General features: G+C 44.0%; 1 protein-coding gene across 2 annotated transcripts in view; it reads right to left on the bottom strand.

Annotated features, from left to right (window-relative positions):
- Positions 1-18,349, bottom strand: part of LOC120809324 (tetraspanin-9) — a 126,918-nt gene that overhangs the window by 56,260 nt on the left and 52,309 nt on the right. The gene's annotated exons all lie outside the window — the stretch shown is intronic.

The raw sequence follows: 18,349 nt of genomic DNA, 5'->3' as shown, positions 1-18,349 counted from the left end.
AGAGAGAGTGTCAGCTAAAGGGTCTTAAAGCTAAATCCAGTAATACCCAAATCGACATAGACAAGCTAATCCAACCCTCTTGTGTTTCACCGTCGGAGAGTGAAAAACACTGAGGTCGGGCGTATGGCGCGGGTGTAATACATAGATGGAAAATTGTTTTGTTTACCGGCGACATCCAAAGTATGATGGTTTGAATGACGGAATATTAAAACCGTTCGCGTATTGATTAATAACTAAACCTGGGTCCTGCCTTTTCGAGCTAAAAGGAAGAGTTGCGACACCAAATCAACGCAACTAATGAGCTTTACAAGCCAGTTGGATAAAAAAAAGGTGCCCAGAGAAACAACGTTTTCCAAGCCCTGCAGATCTTGGCAAGTCAAACTAAAAACTACACAAAAAAAACATGAGACTGTATAAATGTAATGAGTAGAGACACGTACATGTCCTGTCAAATCAGAAGTTTCTTTTGAATGGAAAGGGAATAGAAACTTCACACGCCATCCATGACACAACGAATACCGATCCTGGAGGGTTACTTGCGTCGTAGTGGGTTATAGTTGGAAGAATAAGGCCACTGACCAAGCTGTGGTGTTAGAAGACAGGAAACCCTCTCACAACGCCGAGAAATCTGTCCAACAGCACGAGGGTCTGGTCAACAAAATGTTCCAGCACACAACTGCTTTTAGTTTTTACGCTGTCTTTTATTTGGGGATTAAAACAATTGAGATATAACTAGCCAATTAGTAAACTTTAGAGTAACCAGTGTTTTTTGTTTTTCCTTTAGAAAAAGCCTTTTCCAATGTCTACAATACTGACACAAAAGCGCCAAGAAATCAACCTTAATCTCCATATAAAAGACAAAATGTCTGTTTGTATTTATGTGAACCAATTGCTTCAGCTAAAAATATTACTAAAAATATTGCAATTAAAATCACATTTAATATCATATTTCACGTCATTAAGTGACATACGTAGTTTCATTTATAGTACTAATCAAAGGTTTGGACACACTTACTGAATGAGAAAATGTTTCCAAACTTACGTACTGTAAATCCCATACATGGTTGATGATGTCAGAAGAAAATCACATTTTCACAATTTGAGAAACTAACAAAAGAAGCATTTTTTTTTTTAGATCTATTATCTGCTAAAGGCAGCATCTCCATATTATCAAGGCAAATCTGTTTAAGACGTAACGCAATGAAAATAGCTGGTCACAAGTTGCAACGGAAAAAGGATTCCGTTTACCCTTTTAGAGTAAATATATGAATCTACAAAGACTTGCTGAATCCAGGCAATTTCCATTTGGTGAGTTTCGGTGCCTTAACTCCAAATTCAATACCAATTTACATCAGCGGTGCTCTCTCTCAGAGTGTTACACACATTCATCAGACATCAGTGGGGCTCCGTGCATGTTGCTGATTCCGCTAGTAGCCTGAAGGACACATCCAAGCCTCCTCCCTCCACGACGCAGATCCATCCATCGACTCGGAGCAGCTGCGTTACGGCGAGGGGGGGTAGAGAGACATTAGGGGAGACTCGGGAGAGATGAGCGGCCGCGGGACGGCACAGAAAAAGTTGAGGCCGGCCGGCCGGCCTGCCGGAGGGTGTGAAAGGGGGGGGAGTGAGATCGTAGTCAAACATTCTCTGTGACGCCGAGTCGAGCCGGCAGCTCCTTTTTGACATGTGCACGGTGCAAAGATAGACGGGAGTGAAGAGATTAGAGCTCAGTGGGAACCGACGGGGGGAGCTCTCGGAGCCCTGCGGACAAGGCTTCACAGAGGGAAGCAAAAACATTTCCAGGGCCCCGACGAACAAATAATGATGCATGAGTTGTGTTAGGAGAGGACTTCAAATGGATCCCCGTGTAAGAAACATTAAGAAAAGACTATATATACATGTAAGCAATACTGTATGTGTTGGGTACAGCATGGCGGGGAGAATTAAGGACAGCGTTCTGCCGCTGTGGTTTTACATATTCCAGCAGAGAAATAGTAGAGGATAAAGTGGAATTTGCTGTCCAAATAAATAATAAAAGAGCTTTTGCAATTAAATCCTTCAGCTGAATTACTCGCACCCTCTCGAGCTCTCTTGAGTCTTCACACGGTTCATGTTTTTCACAAAATTGTTTCTCCAAAAGAGACCTAATTGTATTTCATTGTGCTGGCAAGGAATTAACTGAACAATAAATGCTTTGTATATCACTACAGTTCTGTCTTTAAAACGGCAACGAGAGATACGTTCTATAATCGATCACGCTGAGAAGAAAGTAAAGTAAGCAATCAGCACGTAGCTTTATTAGTGTCATTTTACAGGGGAATTACGGACCTGTTGTCATCCTCTGAAGTTGTCTGCTGCTGGTGGCAAAGCTGCACACTATTTAAGGAGTGTTGGTTATTCCAATGTCACGCTTTCATATAGTTTGGGACACGCAAGAGATATAAAAAAGTTATGGTCAGAAATGATACAGCCGTGGCAATGACTCTTCCCTACAGGTGACGTTCCAACAATACTGGATCCCACATTTCCCACGATGCAACTCAATTTGTACCGATCTTCATGTTGAAAATTGGCAGAATGCACCTTTTTAATTCAACAACCCATATCAAATCAGAGACATCTGATGTGGGTAGAGTCTGGCACCAACATTGTTTTTTAGTTATAGCCTGGTTTTATTTACCCATTTTACAGGTAAATGACTGTTGAACTAGAAGCCACAGCTCATGATGGATTTTGATACCATACCATAATATCTGAGAGGGTCTATTGAGACTGTGTGTGTGTTTGTGTGTGTGTGTGTCTTTTTGAACGCCTTTGATCACAACTACAGACGTTTGTTTTGATAGATTTCATTCACTGATGCTTGCTTTCCTATAAAAATGAATATTTGTTTTTCTGTTGGTTTTTGGCTTTTTCTAAACTTAGCAACACTGGTTGCTTTGAATCATTTTTTGTCATTATTTTTTGACATTTTATAGACAGCGTGACTAATTAGACTATTATTAAAAGAATACTTGATAGATGTATGCATCAATTCAATGCAGCCCTGTGAAACTAATTTTCCCTAAAATGTCAGTGGATGAAAAACCCTGGTTGCTTTCAACACAGCTAAGAGGATTATACAAGACGGGGAAGTTCTCTACCTCTAGAACTGTTTTTACATTCAGCCAATATGAGACAGAACTGTTAACTATGTTCACCTCCCCGTTGATGAGATCTGCTTTAACCCTGGTGCCGCCTTGTTTCTCTGAGTTGTTTTTGGCACCAGAAAAATGTAAGTATTTGTTTTCATCTAATATATAAAAGAGCTACCACTGAGAAGAATTACATTTTAGACCTACAATTTAATAGAGATTTGTGCAACACATTCATGTCTTTCATTGGATAAAAGTACTTCTTTTAAACAGTATTATATCTCCGATACGCTGCCAATGAATGTTTCTAATTTACTAACTGGGATTGAATCACGACAATCACAACCACGAGGTCACCTCCCACATGACAGAATCCCCCAAAATAAAACACTGGCTCTGTGAAAATGTCAAATGGAGAGTATGTCTTTTCCCAAATGATGTCGTCTGCGCTGCGTCACTCCAAAAAAGAAGGTCTGCTGCTCTTTACACGCGTATGAATGAATGTTTACTATATAATTACTGCTGCTAATACGCTTTTGCTCACATTACACATGGAATTAAGGCTGCAAAACCTTTTGACCAGTCAATCTGAAACCATATCCAACCTGCAGAGACACAGTACATGACATGCAACGGCACATGATCCTGGTGTGAATGTATGAGCGGGGCCCTGGCACGAGGAGAGAATTAAAACTACAAAGGGTTTCCTCCCCGTACAATATGCCGCTGCTGGGGCTCCTTAGCTCCTGCGTAGGTTTGGCGAGTCGCTGCAGTAAGAAGTTACTCGTCAAACAGGAAGATGAGCGCAGGTTGACACTGACTTCTGGTTAAAGAATGTGTTATGATGTGCAAACACGGTCCACTCTGACAGCCGCCTCGTCCCCGAAATCAAGTTAATACCAGACGTCAATCTGCCGTGATATTTATGCCTTTATCTTGGCCTTTTATGACATTCTTTATATTACCCTCTGGTATTAAGCTGGCCAGACAGTGCCGCCATTCTTCAGCCATTCTTGGATGATTTGCAACCAAAAAGTCAATAAAGGTGTCTGGGAAAGGGTGTTAATTAGGAATTTATGACATCACGCTCGCTTGAAGATCCAATTGTGATAGTGTGTGAGGATTCCAGATAAGGGCCTTAAAGCTGGGAAAAGATTGAGCGCTGTTTCTCAAAGTCAAACCGGCATCCGGGGATATGAAACTTGAGTTCACTGTCCATTACCGACGCTCAACACTGCTCCTTCACTCATATTTCACGCACTTATCCAAACAGTTTTGTATCCGAGAGAGAAAAGGATAACAAATATCCGCCCTCTCCTCCATGAGGGAAAACCCCTGACAACCCCGTGAGAAAAGAAACTAACAGCTGAGTCGAGTGTTAGTGGCTCTCGTCGGGATGCGAGTGAAAAAGCGGCAGTTATGTCGTACTTTATCCATAAACCTACAGACAGACACAGGTGCACTCGGGGCGCCCACACACGCACTCACATGCGCATATAAAATTAAATGCAAGTAAAGCCCCAAAGCCCCAGCAGCCAGTCCTGCAGCCAAGCCTCATTTTAAACTTAATTCCTGCAGGCCCGTCCGTCACAGCTTGGGGAACACACGGTTGGACAGGAGAGACGGGCGGGGTTTTTTACAAGGAATGTGAGCACACTCTGACTACAAGACATTAGCATTTAGACCAGAAAGTGTCTTTCGTCATTGAGATGCCACATGCAGTAAAGTCCAGTTCAATAACGGCCGTTGTAGAGAGCCTGTGCCTGTGATGTCGAACCCCAGAATAGACCCGCAGATAAACCTGGAGTGACGCCGTGTTTCGATAATGTCGGTCACCAGTGTCTTGAGCTTCATGTAATATTTAAAAGGTTCATAACTACGTGATGAAGATGGTACGGCGGCAGTATGAAAATAATCCATTTCAATGGGAATGTGCGGAGGGAACCGCTGCCAGCGCTCGGTTATTGATTTGATGTCAGTTAATCCTACTTGACTGGGGGGGGGGCTACGATGAAGTACGATGAATTTCTCTGCTGCCATATTTGAGATGGTAGATTTGAAACTTTTCTGAAATATGATAATTGAGTATCAGTCATTACATGAGATGCTGATTCATTCACACAGATAAAAATCACCCATAAAACATTTAAATTAGGGTGTCAAATATTACGTTTTATAAGTGGCTATTACTGTACATTAGAACAGTTCACGTTTAACGATGCCAAATGACCTTTACTCACAGTTTGATGATTTCATATGTGATTTTATATGCACATGTTTAATCTTGACATGTATTGATATCAGAAAAACTTTCCCACTGACTAGTTATGTGCGCAATAACTGTTATATAATGCAAAATCACTCCGATGTGAGGCAGGAAAGCAGAATACAGCCTGATGGAAATCATTTCAGCAGATATTTGTCTTTTACAAGAAACAACAAATTCAATTTGCTAGAGAGTTTGTGTTTTGATGTTATGGCGAGATTACACACGGGTACCAAAGCCACTGTTAAAATGTGATGACACAAGGAAAAAATGCAACTGAATTTCTATAAGTGCCACTGTTTATGTTACTTTGCTTGCACACATTTGAGCAGTTTGTGTGTCGTGCCGAATGGGTGAGGGATGATGGGGTCGGGAGAGAAAACGGAAGCAGGCTCTTATGCGCTCTGAGGGGAGAGAGAGGATGCAGTTATCTCCAAGTCATATGGAAAGAAATGGCAACGGCAACGGGAAAGCTCGCCACTCAGACCTCAAGTGTCCATAACCAGCTGGTGCCGTTGGCGCGACATATATTAACTATTTACGTCTGTGGAGGAACAAGAACACATATGTTTGGTGTGATCTGTCTTTGCTGTGGAACGCCTTGAGGCTGAGTTGTGTTTGTGTGGCGCCTCATAAGAAACACACACACTCCTCCAGTGCATCAAGGAAACAGGTTAAGAGGTTAAAGACAAAATAAACCCCCCCTGGGTGCTGAACGAGTTGTACGGAGAGAGAGATGATATGAAACGAGCGGGAGGGCGGCGAATGTGCACCATTAGAAAACAACCAGACCAAAAGCCCACGCGTCTCCTTTTATTGGGCAGTAAGAGCACCGTTACGGGGCGGGGGGATGCAAATCACCCACCAGCTTACGTGAGTCTATGATCTCTGTCAATCTAAATACGCGGATTAAAGAGCGACTCTCTGCAGGGACTACAGGCATCATTGCGGTTTCCTCTGTGGTTCCCCCGGGCCACGGGATGTGGCGGGAAACAGCTGGTGAGACGCACGGCAGCCTCACGTGAAGCCCGTCCAACGCCCGTGCCTCTCTGAAGGGAACGTTAAACATGCTGCTCCGAGAGGTCACGTGGGGGTTCATCAATATTTCAGTCGGCCGTTGCTGAAATGCAACGCAAAGGAGGGGGCAGCCTGCAGCGCTGTGCTGGGACAGAGATGGAGAAATCTGGACAAGTGGGAGCGCAGCGATGAGAAGATGAGGAGAAAGTCGGAGCGTCGCTCTGCTCTTTGTGCCGGATGCGCCGCAGCTCCTGGCTGAGGATTCAGAGGCGAGGACGGATTAAAGGCAACAACAGCATGCCAGAGGAGCTTCCCCCATTGTGTGCTCCACAAAGACGTCTCATCCACGTTCTTCACACTGATGTTGGGGGGGAGTGGATATAGCATGGTCCCGGAGCTGCCAATGACATATACCATCCTCCATTAACATAATTGCTTATCATAAAGGAGTATTTGCACGCCCACATACAACGATAAAGGAGAGAAAAAAGACGAATTGAGGTGCGCTGGGAGAAACAAGAATATCAAACTAAATATGCAAGAAACCTGCAGAGAGCAGAAGGTAATCCCCAAGACTTCAGCTCTGATCCCACCAGCTGGGTAGCACCTCCCCACAATATGGCATGCCTTGACTGGCTCATCTTTTTGTGTGTGTGTGTGTGTGTGTTTGAACTGGAGACATGGGGTCTGGCCCTGAACATGGCTTTGGTCATTCTGGTCACTCTGTCACTGCCATCCAGAGAGTCCTCTCCAACGAGCTGCATCCTCAGATGAGAGGAGAGGGATAAAAGAAGGAGATTAATGGCAAAATGCCCTGGATCCCTTCGTTTTTACAGTAACTGCCCCGCCGTGGATTAATGCCCTCCTCTAAAGAAGCAGCTGCCATGTCATTGTGTTTGCGGGACAATCTCCAAAGATTAGTCAAGAATTGCCGAAAAAGCAACAGATTCACACTCGTACGGCACAGCAATGCCTGCAAACGTCTTTTTTACCCCATCAAATAGTCAAATAAATAACCAAACATTTGTATTTGTGTCTGCGTATGCACACACATATACATACACATCTCCTTGATGCAATCTAAGAGGCAGCTGGAAGTTCCTGTCGAAGCACATGTGAATACGATACAGCAATGGAGAACAAACCGGAGCCGATGGAAGTTTTATGTAAACAACAAGAAGCCACGCACATAGCTTCTTCACCTCCGGCTGGGGGATTGGAAACAGCAGATGTCTGCAGAGCCGTATAAATGGTGTTGAACAAGGCAAGAGGAGTCTTTTGCACTCTGCTAAATTCTGCAACACAAGGTCTGATCATCTTAAAGAGGAATCAGACTGAAAAATATCCATCTGAATGTATGTGAAAATGAAAATAAACAGGGTAACAGACAACATTCCCTGTGGTATCCCATGTGGGTTTATAGCTTCTCCTGCAGCAATATATTGGCAGCACTTATGAAGCCAGTTGATTACAACATTTTTAGTAATCTATTACATTGATTATCTTCAATACACATCTGTCACACACACACACACGTAGAAACAAAACGCTTGCTGGATGCCGGACATTCTTAATTAAAGTCTGCCTTTGAATTCTCTACACAGTTCGAGCTTAAATTGGCTGCGGCTACTTTTCCGATTTCACCTACTTACACATTTTGTGCACTTCTGCGCATTCCCTTTAAGGACAGATGATTACAAATTAACTCTAATTTTTTTTCCCCCCCATGTCATGCTTTTGGCGGTGCTTCTGCAACCAAATAGCCTGTAGGTGTTTTAAATGAAAATCATTTTTGGTTCAGCACAAATCCCACAACATAATGAAGGCAGGAGCAATTTAGGCAGAGCCTCAATGAATTGATTATTCATTGTCTGCTTCTACATATAAAAATACTCTATGTAAATGAGCAGTATAAATGAATGTATTTTCTCCGAGGAAATGATTGAATATGAATTCTAACAAGATTAGCTATGACATGCTCCAAAAACTTCAGAGGCAGGGAGGCCACTGGAAAGGAAATATGAGCCCCTCTGCCAACTCAGTCATCAATTTTACATCACTTTCAAGAGCACACGGCCCCCCTCAAAATGATTTAAGGCCAGAAAATGGCTTTCCTCTGACCTATCACCCGTGGCATCGGAATATAATATCCCCTTCTCCTTGCACATCCTAATCTACACACATCAAACAGTAACGTTGCTTTGTGTCACGGGAGGTTTTGCATGGAAAACCGCTCGCTCGGGGCGCCACTGCGGGAAAGGACCCGGCTTCCTCATTATAGCTTTTCAACAGTAATCTCATTTTCTGAAGAAAGGGAAAAGAAGTCTCATTTTATATACTTGCAAATGAGTGTAAAAAGTACACCTGCTATTATGCAAATAACGACCCCACTGACGACATGGCCGGCTACATGTGCTACATCTGATGACGTTCGCGCACAGCCTCAGCCAGGTAAAACACACAATATTCTGCAGCTGTTGCAGACGAGTGACCTTAAAGACTCCCAAAACACGGCTATACCGTTACACATAGTGCGCAGCAGCAACAGAGGAGATCTTTAACTTTGTCCCCACACAAGAAACCTGATATGGGGCTTCGGCAAAGCCCGTCTGCCTGCAGAGTTACATTTAATGCAGTAACTCTCCTCTCTCTTCAGTGCACACACACACACACAACTGTATACTTTATGCAGCCCTCTGTCTTGCTTGTGCACACAAACACGCACGCACACACACGCTGAGTCCCCTGTCGTTCTTTATTCACACACGCTGACCTTCTGCCGAGCGAGAAAACGGCCTCAGTAGCTTCTTTATTCTGCTGATTTACATTCATATATAAATAAACAAAACGCTGTGCCTTACTTGCAGGGACAAGATGGCTTGTTCAGTCCACTGTAAGAGAAAGCTAATCAGAGTGTATGCCTGTGAACGACTCGATTCGAATCGCGATTCAGGGTTGCCGATTCGATTCATGGACGATCTGGGTTAATTTAGAACGATTCGATTTGATTCAGTAACTTTACTGGACAGTGCAGGCAAAGTTTCTGAGATCCCTGTTGTTTCTCGTAAGAAAATCAGGTTTAAATTAATTATGGATATTATAAACAAGCAAACAACAATTAATGGCAAATCTATTAACCTTTTATTTGAATCAAGTGCCATTTTCAATGTAAACATTACACAAAAATTACACAATGTTTGGACCCTGGATTTTGAACCACATTGTAGGGTCGCATGTCTTTACAGATAAACTTGCCAATTGTTACTGTGATGTTGAGTTTGGTGCTGGCGAGGCCTGAGGTGTCTGCAGAGCTGCAGTTACCTTCTGCTGCTGCTGCAGCGGTAACGCTGCTAGAGGCGCCTGACTGTCGGCGTTGTTTAATCCCACGGCGCCTTAGTAGATGGCTGGAAAGATTCGTCTCATTTCCGTGTTTTTTTATTTGGCTTCTACATATTCTACAAACAGCGACCGACTTATTTAGAACACCTCCGTGTTTGCAAAAGCCAAAATGTTTCCACGCGCTGGATCGATAAGTTGGTTTGTAAATGTCTCGCTCGCAGTCGTCTCCTCCACGCTGTGTTTTGTTGTTGTTCTGAGTTTCGCGCGGCTGCCGCTGCGTACTGATGACGTCACAGACAGGCAGACTGAATCCAGTAACATTTAACGTGTCTAAAGTGCTAAAAAACAAACAGACACACACGCATCCACACCGTTTTTGTACTTAAATCCAATGTGCAGTTTCCAAGTATCGATACAATCGATTATGTACCATTTCAATCGATATGTAATCGATATATGTCGTCCGGAATGCCGATTTGTGGAGCACAGATCGATTCAGTTGGATCGCAGGAATATAAATCGATTAATCGATTCAGTGGATGAATCGTTACACCCCTACTGTGAAGCCATTAATACTGCATTCACAGTTCACTGACACACTATCATATGGTTTCATTGCAACGTACCTCGGGCCAAGGAGAGCCATAGTGTCAAGTATCAGAAATTCAACGATTCAACAGTCAGTCTGACTGACAGCGTGCTGGGTCCACATGGAACATTGGTCTTGACCTGACACACAATGGAGAACCAGTGGCCCTCAAATCAGGCTGTTAAAGTGCACTTAATGTCAACGTGTGTTGGTAGGTGGCCACGTTTATGCAAGCGGGGGCATCTGTCTGTCATGTGCTGTTGGTCAGGAGTTTTATTTCCCGTTCAGAGTGTGTCCTCGGCTCCAGTCTGTCTCGGCTGTGGTATTCCGGCCACGGCACAGGTGGAACCGGAGAGCAACTGCACACTGCACAGAATGCAGAAAAAACGCCTTGGGGGAGGAGGGGGGGGACGGATCATCCTTCATTTTTTTGCTCCTTCGACATAAGACAGTCATCGTCCATTATAAGTAGCCGGCACCTCACACAGTGAAAAGTGAACGGCAGGTTTCCAATGCTGAAGATGCCATCGGATTTACATTGAGAGAGAATTTTGATTTGTCCAGGTTTTCGCTGATAAAGCAGGCATAATAATTTAGTATTCCTGATATTACCGAAAAACTGTCCACACACACACACACACACACACACACACACACACACACAAGAAGCCTCCCCAGCGTGATGACTCATGCAAGTTTATAAAGAAGCAGCACAAGCGATAGGCCTGGAGTTAAAGGTCTCACTGACCTTTACCTAAACTACTTTTTGGGGGAGCAGGGACAGCACATATGCGAGTCCCAGGGCCAACAAATCCAATCCACTCGCACTGGCTCTGCGCTGCACCTACATTAATTTTAATAATATCAGCTCCAATTTCATACCGCTATTAATTACATGCAAGCAATTTTCCTACTCAAGGTGACTGAGGGAAGCAAAACATTTGAGAGTAATGTTTGAGCAAATATTCACAACACGGCAACCTTCTGCAACAATGTAGGGCTGAATTAAATCTAATCTGCTGTAATGGCTTAGGCTGGTAAACATAATGCTTCATACTTTATATATGCCTAACCACTAAACCGAGGAACTGAAAAATCCAGGGAACGGCTTTGCAGCAACACTGGCAAAAGTATCACTGCTGTGCACTCTAATTATGATTTGTCTATCGTTAGTTGCCTTGTTAATAGATGCTATTTTTGCCTTCAATCACCATTGTTCCCACCTTTTTTTTTTGGTGTTGTTGTTTTTTTTCTCGTAATGTTCTCAGCTCTTTTTCAAGAGACCATCAAAAAAGGCAAAAAATAAACACCTTCAGACTGGGAGCTTTCATGAATACATGATCTGGGTTATTAAACGAGCCTCCGGGGTTTGCTTTCATAAAGCTTCTAGGAATAGCATAGAACTGACCCGGGATCACTGTTTAGGTCACCTGATCTAAATGTCAGCTGCATTGTATGACGTTTAATGATTCCCTGTGTTTGGATGTAGGTGTGTCCTGAGCTGCAAGCAGGAATGATTGACATTGATGGTTTGATTATCAGCATAATAATAAACTGCCTGCAACTGTATAAGGCATCGACGGACCTCTTACCGACCCCCACCCCCACAAACCCTTCAAACCCCAAAATATCACACCCACATTTCTACTTCCATTGTTGCAACTTTTCAAGCATGGAGCGAATCAAATTAGCTTTAATGCTGACAAGAAATTTGAACAGAGATTAGGGCCTTACAATCTTCTCTATCTGTGGTGGGTTTGACACACCAACCACAACAGATATAGCAGAGCGGAGATATAGCAGCAGAAAAACAGAGCCATGTGATTAGACGGGAAGGGGCCCTGCTGCGCTAGAAGCATCGGGGATAATGAAATTGTGCAAGATGACAGCATCAGTAATAATGAAACGTCTTTATGAAGTGTTCTTGGTTCCTTTTTTTCCATGAGTAGCTACTGAAACAACCAATTGCACTGTGGGAGTCCAATAATAAGAGGCAGCAGGGGTAATTATTTTTCAAAAAATAGCTAATACACATTACTTTACTCCAGCTCAGATTCTTTTATTAATACTGTGCTTCCAGGAGAAAATATATAGCTAGAGGGTGTAGTTACTGTGATTAGTAAAACAAATGTGGAAGACAGTCAATGCGACTTATTTAATATGGCTCAAAGTTGCAAACGTCGGACCGTGATTACTTATCCAGTTGAAAATGAAAAACTTCCAGTACAAATTTACCAACAATTCAAAAAAACAAAAAAGTCATTCCCCTTCTTTCACTCAGTTGACAATATGTATAACCACTAGCACTTAAATACACACTCATCAACCTATATACCCCTGACACGCTCTCAGGGCACATATGGTAAAAGGTGAGAATTCAGTGATGAATGAGTCAATCTGGGTGGATGTCGTGTGTTCTGGCACTGCTTAGCCAGAGCACAGATGTAGGGCATTTGGCGAGTAAAGGAACGATTTAAACAGCTGTTAGAAAAGAAAATCTGCTCTCAAGCAACCACACTAAACCTGAACGAGAGAGCCTTTTGATCTGGGATAACACTTGGAGCTGTAAATACTTAACAGGGTGAGCAAAAATAAATACAAGCTGTTACCTAACTTCTGGCTGTTGATGTCCGATGCCGGTACTTCTCCATTTTAGTTCATTTTGATTTGATTTAGTTTAATTTTTAATTATATAACAGAAATACTATAACTTAGGTATGCTGTAACAGTGCAGCCCTTTTCACTTCAATGAGAAGTTACCTGAGCAATGTCAATTAGCCACATGCTAGTTTAACTTTTAGTGTAACTTATTACCTGCTAGTATGTGTAAATATATTATGACTTGCCAGACAAATGGATGTTGGCATCCTTCTTTATTCTACATTCAGAAGGACTTTGACATCACAGGGTTGTCGCTGTGGCTAAAGGCAGGCGCTGGAGGCAGGACGGTCTAAAAGAGATCACAGCGAACGAAGACGGATTGCAGCATCAAGTGTCATCTGTGTAGATTGAGGGGGATTAATGCCGGGGTTACAGCCGTCTGTCCCGCGATAAGAGGAATGTGAGCACAGCAGCCTGCGCATGCAGAGACAGATAGACTCGTGATTACAGTGTGCGCCAGGACCTTCATTTCGCCGGCCTCCCTCGTCCACGCATCCATGTTTAATGCAGCCTTGAGCACCGGCTTCAGGTACAGGCCCGAGGGATACTTATTACAAGGTTGCCACACGGGCCTTAGGTCCCGCCAAGAGGCACGTATCGGCAGCGTCAGCAGGTCAAATGCAAGAGGACAGAATAATACACCCCGAATGCTGTGCACTAAGACTGCAATGCAGTTTTTCATCTTGTTCTATTGTGTGTACTCAATATACCCGATACCCTGATAGACGGGTGAATTGTAGAATAACAATGTAATTGTGTTGTTTTTTGTCACGGCATGAACGAGAGACAAGAGAATATTGCAAAACATTTCAACTACGACAGTCACTCATTACAAAAAGACAGCAAACATATCCATCTCCTTCAGTCAGCCTACGAAGCAGAAGGGATTGCACAGCATGGGAACATGGTATTTTGCCCTGAAGTGGCTTCTTCTCTTTGACAATTTACCTCTTAAATACTCTTTGATGGTTGTACCCATCACCACATAATATTAGCAGCTGTTGCCTCTTCGCAGTGATATCTTTGCTTACATACCAGAGGGGTGTACGTGTGGTCAAGGATTACTAGTAGGATGAAGGTACCCTGTTGCGCTCGTGACTCACTTCCTTACTGCAATTTCATTTTCCTTGAAATTGAGTGTGGCGTTCGTCAAAGCAATTCTCGGTTGCTAGGTATTACGGTCTGCTACAGTGCCTTTGGCTCACTTGCCGTACAATAGTCTTTGTTAGTTAACATTGATATATTTCAGTACCATTCAACCTTAGACTGTATATAAGAAATGGACCTCGTCATCATGACGTCCTTAATAGGTTTTGCTCTTTTACTAGGCCATCATTTTTTAATTATCTGTACTCAAGATGTCTTGAGACCATAAACTCATGTTTACAATGTTTACTGAGGCAATGAATCATTTGAGAACTAGGGAAATGTTCTCCTAAACTTCCAAAAATTTGAATTGTTTCTGCAAACAGCCAGCCAGAGAGATGTTCACTTTATAAGGCCCGTCACCGTGACCTCTGTAGTCTTTTGAACGGCTAGTCCTGTCCCACCTGAAGTCCCTCCTGGACCCCCTCCTGGACCCCCTGCAGTTTTCCTACAGAGCCAACAGGTCTGTGGACGATGCTGTCAACGTGGCCCTCCACTACATCCTCCAGCATCTGGACTCCCCAGGAACCTACGCCAGGATCTTGTTTGTGGACTTCAGCTCTGCTTTCAACACCATCATCCCGTCTCTGCTGCAGGACAAACTCTCCCAGCTGCACGTGCCCGACTCCACCTGCAAGTGGATCACAGACTTCCTGTCTGACAGGAAACAGCACGTGAAGCTGGGGAAACATGTCTCAGCCTCTCGGACCATCAGCACCGGTTCCCCCAAAGGCTGCGTTCTTTCCCCTCTGCTCTTCTCCCTGTACACCAACAGCTGCACCTCCAGTCACCAGCCCGTCAAGCTCCTGAAGTTTGCGGATGACACCACCCTCATTGGACTGATCTCTGATGGGGATGAGTCCGCCTACAGGTGGGAGTCTGACCATCTGGTGTCATGGTGCAGCCAGAACAACCTGGAGCTCAACGCTCTGGAGACAGTGGAGATGGTTGTGGATTTCAGGAAGAACGCAGCCCCACCCTCCCCCATCACCCTGTGTGACTCCCCCGTCACCGCTGTGGATTCCTTCCGTTTTCTGGGCTCCATCATCACTCAGGACCTCAAGTGGGAGCTGAACATCAGCTCCATCACCAAGAAGGCTCAGCAGAGGTTGTTCTTCCTGAGGCAGCTGAAGAAATTCAACCTGCCAAAGACGATGATGGTCCACTTCTACACAGCCATCATCGAGTCCATCCTCTGCTCAGGCTCATCAACAGAGCCCAGGTCCTCCACTCCCTTCACACTCCACGTGCACATACACCGACACTTGTCACTTGCACAGACACTCATCTGTCTTGTTGTCCATTGTACTGTCTGATGTTATGCACGCACCGCCAAATCAAATTTCTTGTACGTCTAACATATTTTGGTAATAAATGTTCCTGACACCTACAAATGTGCTTCAATCGGCGAAGCCAGAGGCCGGCGCCTGCATTCGACTTATTTTTTTCACAGGCTAACTCAAAGAAAGATTTGACGCTACAGATTGAGTATCGGTCTTGATAGCAGTACAGTGAACTGTGAGCCTGTTGGCCTTCAGAAACATTCATGCAGTTCTCATGGGAGTGATGTCTGTGTCAACACAATCTCCTAATAGTTTTCCATTGATGCCATTGCCTTCATGTAGTTCCACGATATCGTTTTCTGATATTGGGGATGCAATTCCAGTCAAGCTAAGTGGTTGCCTATATAATGTTAACTCAAAATGCAATAAACCAAACTTTAAAAAAAACCTTCATTGAACGTCTTGGATTATAATTTATTGCACAGTAAATAGATAAAAACATGATAACCTGGCCTAATAGTTCATGTCCATCCGGATTGCTCTGTGACTTCGCCTCTCCATCTTCTTCTTTTCAATAAAGCATCATACTGCGGGTTAAAATAGACGACTCGGCTTTAATATCTTAGATGGGCACAACAACTCTGTGACTTCTTTCTGTGTTACCCATAGTTTTTTACCCACGTCCCGACACTCCTCTCACATGCGTTGCCATTTGACGCTGGCTTTGGTGATAGGAGGTTTAGAGCGAGGGTCATTTGAGGTAGTCCTTCACTGGAGAACAAACGATATGAGCTCATGATGGCTCGGCTGCAAAATAGAAGGTCAGGAAATAGAATTGGCAATGCCTTGCTCGCCCCTTTTTAAGACCGGCTGAGTAGATGTTGATGGCAACTGCTGCCATTTACAACCCACAACAACAACAACAGCGGCAGCAGCAGTTGCACTTAAAAGCATACCTACTTTAAAACAGCAAACAGAAAGGAGAGGCGGTGGCAAATGAGAAAATGATGCTCACAGTAATGGACCTTTGTAAAACAAACAGGCTGACTGAAATGTTTGCAGCAGAGAGCAAACCATGTGAATGAATAAAAGGCTGATACCCAGAATAGCTTTTTCTGTTCTCCATCTCAGCTGTGCATAATTATTTTACTATTTTGTTGTTTTGCAGTCTTCCATTTAACACTGACCTCGTGCTTGTCACTCAGGAACAAGTGGAGCAGGAGTGTGACCTTGTGATCGTCAGGCACTCTGCCAGTGAAGTGAACTGGATGGAGAGCTCCCGCTCTCCGTTTCTTTTGTTTTCTTGCCTATTAAAAGGGCTGCGAGGATGCGGCCGTGTGCCGCGATGAGGTCACCAAGCTAAGCGGGAGGGGGGGGGGCCAACGCAGTATCAGCATCGAAGCCCTGATCTGTGCCCCTGTCTCCTTCCCTCTTTCTCACCTGTCCGTCCTTCTCTCTGTCCGTCCAGCATATCTTTCTCCAAATCCAACCATGTGTTGTCCTCTATCCAATTCCCCATACGAGCGCGTTCAACATATTAATTTCTCCCCCCCGTCCCCCTTGAGCCAGCTCTGTTGGCGTCCTCTCTGTTTGGAGATGACGGATGGTGGTCCTGCTGTGTGACAGCTTGTAAGAGAGCTAATGGGAAAAGTGAGTTTTCAACACTGCCGTGAGACGTGAGACGTGAGTCGCTCTGGCTTGCACTCAATGATTCATTATTCTTTGTTGCCATAGCTGCACCAGTTTTAATTATTCCTATGTGAACAAATAGTTTTTGTCGCATGCAGAAAAGAGGACGCAAAACACGTGACTGATTGTTTGAACTGTATTTTTCTTAACTCTTTTAGTCGAACCACTGTGTGTGTTGGTTGGATTTCCATGTGCATTCATGTGGATTTTCCTTTTTTTGTCTGTCTGCGCCTGGAAGGTCCCACACTGTCACATTTGCAAAGGCTCACTTTGCCTCCCTCCTGTGTGCTCTGTAAACAAAAACTCTAGCCCATCCCTGCGTCAAAGCTAGTCACGCATACCTTTTGCCATCTCTGCACAGAATAACAATTATAAAAACTCTACAGCCAGTGCCCCAAACGATTGGCACACATAGGACTCTGACACCTCCACAGGATTCGCTCGGATGAATGAAGCCCTGAGGGTTATAGGGTGGGAAGCAGCCTCCTCCTCATCCCGGCTGTGATTTCCAGCTATTGGCTTTTAAGGTGCTGTTGGCTCTACATCAGAGCCAAATATTAGTTTTTGCAGAGCTGCAATACACATTTCTCGTGGTTCCGCCGCAAACATGTTTCGTTCTTGTGATTAAATTAGTCAAATGTTCTTCCTGAATGGTTCTGAGATGTCAAGCCTTTCAAGTGGAAACGCAGGGGGGCAATAAACTTTGTAATTCCCCATTTGTAAACTAGAAAGTAATCAGTGATTATTAATTTAAAAAAACGTTTCATCTCGACATCCTGGTATTTAAATGCGTTTTCTTGGCTTCACTCATCTAACGCCTCGTGCATGATCCACCTTTGAGACTGTGAGGTGCCAGAGGTAGGACTTAACACTGAAACGTTCCTCAGCGACCGTGGAAAGGGACAAACCGGATTGATGAATGGAGTGAAGAAAAATACAAAACCAAATCCGGATCAGGTGGCAACGTTTACAGCACCACTTGTTCCTCGGCCTGCATGGCCTTCGTACCCTGTATTAATGGAAAAGAACATGCTTTCCGCACTACCCAACGTTACCTGGGAAGGTGAAGCGGAAATCTACGTCCCTACGCGTACATGGATACAGCTTACTTCGTTTTTTTGCGGCATTTGCATATCTGTATCCTCACGCAACAATGACCGTAGCGTACGCATGCTCTAAATAGGAATGCATTTCAATATGTGGGTTAACAACTAAGCCTGCTTGA

The sequence above is a fragment of the Gasterosteus aculeatus genome, chromosome X (genome assembly GCF_964276395.1).
Source record: "Gasterosteus aculeatus chromosome X, fGasAcu3.hap1.1, whole genome shotgun sequence".
NCBI lineage: Eukaryota > Metazoa > Chordata > Actinopteri > Perciformes > Gasterosteidae > Gasterosteus > Gasterosteus aculeatus.
The sequence above is the reverse complement of the archived record's forward strand: the minus strand, read 5'-3'. Positions and strand labels throughout refer to the sequence as shown.